This window comes from Rhinolophus ferrumequinum, chromosome 26 (genome assembly GCF_004115265.2).
Source record: "Rhinolophus ferrumequinum isolate MPI-CBG mRhiFer1 chromosome 26, mRhiFer1_v1.p, whole genome shotgun sequence".
Taxonomy (NCBI): Eukaryota; Metazoa; Chordata; class Mammalia; order Chiroptera; family Rhinolophidae; genus Rhinolophus; species Rhinolophus ferrumequinum.
Genome location: NC_046309.1, coordinates 15,370,277 through 15,376,636, shown reverse-complemented (window position 1 = coordinate 15,376,636; position 6,360 = coordinate 15,370,277).

The window sequence follows — 6,360 nt, the reverse complement described above, 5'->3', positions numbered from 1 at the left end:
CCACCCCCGCTGCCAACTGCTGTTCATCTCCAGGGAAATAAAACCAGAAAGCTCCAAGGGGGCACAGGGGAAGGGCAGAAACCAGGCAGGGTACGCTGATGCCTGGAGACCGAGGAACGTGCAGACTGGGGAATCAGAGACCTGGGCCTGTGGTCTGGGTTCCGCCTCCGATCCCCAAGGCCTCGGGTCGGTCCTCGGCCCTCTATAAAAGAAACACATCTGTGAAATGGGCCCGCTGACGTCTCAGGGCCCTGGGGATGCATAGGTCCTTTCCCAAACGTGATGCTGTCATGGGTCAGGCGGCTTTTGCTGTGACAAGAGCCATCCTAACCAGCCACTTCAGAGGCCTTGCTCTGGGCCTTTCTGAGACCTGCTGGACCCTGAAACTCCTTTCCCCAGCATATGGCATCTGCTTTGTGAACCTCTTCCCTCCCAGGAGGCCCTGCTCGTGACCTGGAAGGGCAAGGCGATGCTGCCTCAGGTTCAGGCTGGTTGAAGCCTCCCCTAGCTCTCTAGGGCCCACCCCTCTCAGACCCCAAATCCTTTATGGCTGGGCCTCTGCGTAGCAGCTGGGAATTACAGTGCGGCTGGTAGGATGGGGGCTTTGGAAGGATGATGGCCCCAAAGTCCTGGCATCAGTAAGGGACCTGGGGCTGCCCTAGGGCCCGAGAGAGGCTCCGGGCCCCCTGATGGCCTGGCCAGTACTTTCCCCCAGTGCCCGTACATCAGATGTCCTCTCTTTACACTGCATTCAGCCCCTCTCACTCTCCTTCCTTTATTTTGAAAAAGGTGATTCCCCGGCCTCCATGGTATGTTCCCACCTCTGTGCTTCTGGGGTTTTATCAGCTAAGTCAGTGCCCCTCCTTCCAGCCAGGACTTCCCATGTCCCTGCCTCCGCAGAGCTGGGTCATCCTTTCCCACTGCCTCCCTCTTACTTAGCTGAGCACTCGCTGCCTCCACCAAGAGGCCCTTCTGGGCTCCCCCCTCTGCCCCCACTGTGCGTCCTGTCCCTGGAGACTGTTTGCTCTGGTGTTCGGCCCGAGGTATCTCACTCGTTCTGTACCCACCCCTTATAAATACTTGTCCTCTGTGGCATTAAGAAAGCTACTCCCATCCCCCCACCTCAAAGGTCCTAACTGCAGTGGTGGGGGTCGGGGAGCCTGACCTGGGGCTTGTGGGCAGAGGTCAGAGCTCTGGACCAGGAGCCTGGGAGGGGCAACAGGGAAGCTGACTCGCCTCACCTCTGCCAACCAGTATGGCGCTCTCCCAGGCCTGCACTGGGCTTGGGTAAAGCTGGGACCCTCTCGGTGCCCTGGGTCCTGTATCAGTTTCCTGGGGCTGCCATTCGAATGCCCACACACTGGGTGGCTTAAAACAGAAATTTATTCTCTCGGAGGTCTGGAGGCCAGAAGTCTGAAATCAAGGTTTGAGCAGGTCAGCTTCCCTCTGGAGCTGCCAAGGGGGAACCTTCCTTGCCTCTTCTAGCTTCTTGCAGTCGCTGGCATTCCTTGGCTTGCAGCAGTACGACTCCAATCTGTGTCACCATGGTCACATTGCTGCCTCTTCCCCTCTCTGTGTCACTTATAAGGAAACTTGTCAACAAGAAAAAGAGTATGACTGCCAAGTCAAACTTGTCAACAAGCACCCAGGTAATCCAGAAGGATTTCATCTCAAGATCCTCAGCTTAATTACATCTGCAAAGATGCTTTGTCCAAATAAGGTGATAATCACCAGTTTCAGGGATTTGATGTGTACATCTTTTTATTTTGAGAGGCGACCATTTTTCAGGCTGCCACAGGTCCCCCCAAAATGGGGATAACAATCTCTGGGGCTGGTCTCTATATGCCTCCAGGTGGCCCCTTGTTTGGGCTGGGGTCCCCAAAGATGCACCTGGTCAACTTCCCTGGCATAAGGGTGTTACACTCTGAATGTTTGGTGCCCCCCCCAAATTCCTGTGTTGAAGCCCTACCCCCCAATGGGATGGTATTAGGAGCTGGGGCCTTTGGGAGGCTTATCTGAGATCCTGAGGGTGGAGCCCCCATGATGGGACTAGTGTCCTTAGAAAAGGAAGAGCCACCAGAGCCTCCTGTCTGTCATGTGAGGACATGCAGGAAGGTGGCAGCTGCCTACAAGCCAGGAAGAGGGTTCTCTCCCGAACCTGACCTGCTGCCACCCTGAGCTTGGAATTGCCTGCCTCCAGAACTGTGAGAAATAAAGTCTGTTGTGTAGGCCATGCAGGCTGTGGTAGTTTGTTGCAGCTGCCCAAGCTAAGATAAGGGGCGCGGGGTAGAGGTTGGTAATGAGAGCAGAAATCGCAGGAAGGACAGCTCCAGTGTCGGGAAGGACAGAGTCCCAACCTGACCTCGTCACCCCCCGTCAGGCCGAGTGGTCAGGCAGACGGGCAGCTCTGTCTGCTGGCAGCTCTGTCTGCTGTACCGTGAGCCTGCCGTCTTGGTGCCTCTGGACAGCGAACAGCACCCTTGGGGGTTGGTTATCAGGCTCCTCAGCACCACCTCTCTCAGGGGCCCAGAGCTGCCCCCTCAGGGGAGATAATTCCGGGCATTCTTCAAATGTGGAATTGTTTGCCCTTATCAGCTTGTTTCAGCTGGCCTGCCCAACACCGGCTCGTAGGGTGGGGCCCGTCTGGCTGTTTCCCGGGGCAGGAGAGAGGGCTGCCACTGTCCAGCGTGGAGGTCTCCCAGCAATGGGGGAAGGCAGCCTTCGCTTGGGTGCACTCCTCCCTGCAGACGAGGGCACCAAGGCCTGAGGACCTCACCCCACTTCTTCCCCAAAACAGCAGTGCGTCATTCTTTCCTGTCCCCTGCACCTGGGAGTGTGGCCTGAGCCCGAGGGTACCCGCTCCAGTGCCCAGTCCTGCTGCCTGACCCTTCTCGCTCTTCCCCTCCCTCTCCACCAAACAGTGGTTAGGAGCCTGCCCCTGGAGCCCGACCACCTGGGTTCAAGGCCCAGTTCCATCACACTGGCTGTGCCAGGCAAGTGTCTTAACACTGTTCCTCAAACGTGAGGAGGGTAATGATAGTAACTACGTCACACCGCTGAGTCCTTAGAACAGTGGGTGCACACAGAAAGTGCTCGCGTCATGTCAGCCGTGCTTCTATCCCAAGGCAGACAGGAAAGGCTCCTCACTCGCTGCCCCGAGTCATGCCCCCACCGCGCTTCCCGTTACAGCGCCGCGCTCTAGCATGCCTCTTCCTCTGCGGATGTCACACCTGTGCAGGCCTCGTCCCAGGGGAAGGTGGACACAAGGCTTCCCCAGACCCACTGGGGCTCTCCCCAGGTTCTCCAGTGAGGTACGGCCGCGTGGGGAGGGGGGACGGGCAAGGTGACAGCACGGGGTGGTTATGGCCAGAGGAACTCCCAGAGAAGGGGCATCTCCCTGGAGAAGTGGAACCTGAGGCCTGGGTGGGGCCCCGCTCCAGGAAGCATCTCCTGCCTCCTCAGAGAAGCTTGGGGGAAGTCAGAGCAGGGGTGAGAAGGGACGGCCTTTCCTGCCTCAACTTCTGCCCTGCCAGGGACCCCAGACCTGTCCCAGGGGACGGCGGGCAGGCTGGGCCTCCCTGTGAGAGCTGTTGACGGCTGGGTGGGCTCTGGGACATGTGCCTGGTGGTAGGGGCCACGTGGGCAGGCGCATATGCCGAACAAGCCTATCTCCTGCTCAGGCCTGGGTTTCCTCCTTGGTGAAACCAAGCTACGTCACCTCGGCCTCCTTCCCCACCCCACCCTGAGGGGTGTGGGTGAAGATGGAAGAGTCTGATAAGTGTCTGACTGCAGAAGGAGGAGGGAAACTCATGTGTTAACACCCTGACCATCAGCTAGGGCCGGGATTTTATGTAGAATCTCACTTAATGTTGAGAAACGCCAGAAGTTTCTATTACTAAGAAACTGCAATTCAGAGAGGTGAACTAACCTGTTCAGCACCACAGCAAGTGCATGGTCAGGGCACTTGGGGTGCCAGCCTGACAGGGAAGTAGCGTTCTTTCCAGGGCATGGTGTGGTCCTGAGGCAGAAGACCAGCCTAAGAGTGGGGGGTCTGGTACAGGGGCAAGCCACTTAGGTTCCTTGGGCTTTGCTTCCCATGTGTAGAATAATGGCAGTTTTTTCTTCAAAGGGTCAGAGAGTAGACATTTTGGACCTTGCAGGCCATACAGTCTCTGTTGCAACTACTCAGCTTCACTGTAGCCCGAAAGTAGCCATAGGCAGTATGTAAGTAAATGAGTGGGACGGTGTTCCAGTAAAACTTTATGTATAAATACAGGCGGCAGAGCCGAGTTTGCCAACCCCTGATGCACAGGATGGCCCCTGGGTCTGTGGCCAGAAGCCTGGGTTTTTATCCAGAGGTGGACCCAATACAGTGATGTCCCTAAAGAGCCCAAGAGCCACCTGTCCTAGCCTTCTGTAGGACATGGAACCATATAAGGGCAAACTGGGAAGAGTATTTGCAACTCGTATCACAAAGGGGAATGCTTAAACTGTTACCTATTCAAAAAGCAAACTTAAAAAGTAAGGATTTAAAAACCTAAGACCACCCCAGTCCAATCACAGACATCAAAGGGGTGAGTGTGGGTGATGGTCCTTACAGGGGGGCCCTCCCCTCTCTGTATGGCTGTTACCATTTACGAGCAATGTCACTCCTCGGTGCTGAGACCCTCGTGGAATGGACCGTGGCCCTTCGCCTAGGACCTCTGGCTCCTGTGCAGCACCACTGCCAGTGGCCACGTGCTAAGTGTGTTCCCAGGATGGGCCCCTAGTGCTTCACGCTCTCTCGCTCGCTCTCGGACCCTCACGGGAATGGCCAGTGACAGACAGCTGGGGTCGGGGGCAGGGCTGGGGTAGAAGCTGACCAGCAGACAGGTCGTGCACCTCACTTGGCTCCCTTCCTCTCTCCTCTGGTCCAGAGCCTCTCTCCCTGGGCTGCCCAACCTGAACTGTTGGCCTGAGGCCTGGGGTTTTGGCTGCTGAAGGGTTCACAGTAGCTTCTGCTGTGTTCCGTCTGGGGGTCCTCAGAGAACAGTGCCTTCCCCCTTTATTTTAGTTGTTCTATCGAAGAATTACATACATTCAGAGAACTACATGCATCACAAATGCTGATGGAATACACCCACATAACCGGCGCCCAGGTCATGGAACAGGACACTGCATCTTGGAAACCTTCCCTGGGTTCCCTTCCACTCTCCGTCCAAGGGTAACCTCTCTTCTGACGTAAATATCATGGGTTTGATTTGCCTGGTTTTTAATTTTATATTAATGGTATCACACAGTATTGACTTTTGGGTCTGGCTTCATTCCCTTGGCATTTTATTTCTGCGATTCAGCCTTCCCAGGGCGAACAGTTGGACACTGCTCATTGTCATTGCGATATGAGTAGTCTACAGTGGGAACATGTCACCATGCATGCACCCATTCTGCTGCTATGGGCATTTGGTGGCTTCCAGCGAGGGCCACTGCGTGGGGCTGCCATGAACACTGCAGTGCACGCCTTGGGGAAACAGATGTCTGCACTTCAAGCAGGCTGAGCTGTGTGGACACGGCCTGTTGCTGCTTGTCCCACAGAGTGTGGGATGGGAGACGAAGCAGGAAGGCTGGCTCCAGGGCGAGCTGAGGACACAGCTCCAGACCCATCTCCTGAGCTCCTTCCTCTCTCACTGCCCAGAGCCCACCCTGTGTGGGCCACTCCACTCGGCTCTGTCATCCCTGACCCATTCCCTGGCCGGCCAGTTGTTACTCAGCTGGAGGAGATGCGGTGGTGGGTGCAGAGCGGGCGCCGGGAGGCCTGTTCCAGAGTGGCCCTGCATGCCAGCTCAGGGGCCCTAGTTTTCACACGATTCAGACGGGTGGCTTCCATGACCTCTGCAGTCCCTCCTCATGAGAATCAGAGGCAGAGCTGGCTGCATACCCCCATCACACCCCTGTCAGAAGCTCTGCAGGTGAGGGTCAGAAGGCAGAACCCCAGCGCCACCCCCACCCTGGAACAGGACTGAGCTCCTGAGCAGGAAGCTTCTAAATGCATTCTTTGGATTACTCATTATTACAATTCCGTTGCTCAAGGCAGAGGAGTAAGAGGAGAGCTTGGAATTCAATCAACTGTACATACCACCCAAGGCTGCGGCCCTGCCTCTACCTGTGGTGAGCCCCGCTGCCCGGCTCTGCTTCCCCTCTCACCCACGGGAGGTCCCCGGCCTGGGCCTGTGTGGCTGTTCCTAATTAGAGGGGAGCGCACATGCTGACCCCTGCAGGTTTGGGACAGGTGTGTCAGGCTTTGTGTGGGGACTGCCAGGCTGCCCAGGGGCTCTTCCTGAGCTGGAAAGACGGACTAACGTCCTTAAAACAACAGCCTTCCCA